Genomic DNA, 257 nt, shown 5'->3' on the forward strand with positions numbered 1-257 from the left:
TTTCAGGTTCAACTCTTAGCGCTGTCGATTCGAAATCTGATTATATATCCTGCAAAATAACCGCGATGCGGATGATCCAAGGACAGCATGGAGTCGATATCTTGCTAAATGTACGAGACGCGGTGGTGGCTGGTCAAAATAACATTTCCTGTGGTGTTTCATTATAGATTGAGAGATCTAAAGCGTAAACCGATAAATAAAGAAAAAGGAGGGAATACTGAAGAAAGAAAATCTGAGCGTTTATTCTTTGAATAGGG

This window comes from Cylas formicarius, unplaced genomic scaffold (assembly GCF_029955315.1).
Source record: "Cylas formicarius isolate icCylForm1 unplaced genomic scaffold, icCylForm1.1 PGA_scaffold_4__25_contigs__length_36172078, whole genome shotgun sequence".
Taxonomy (NCBI): domain Eukaryota; kingdom Metazoa; phylum Arthropoda; class Insecta; order Coleoptera; family Brentidae; genus Cylas; species Cylas formicarius.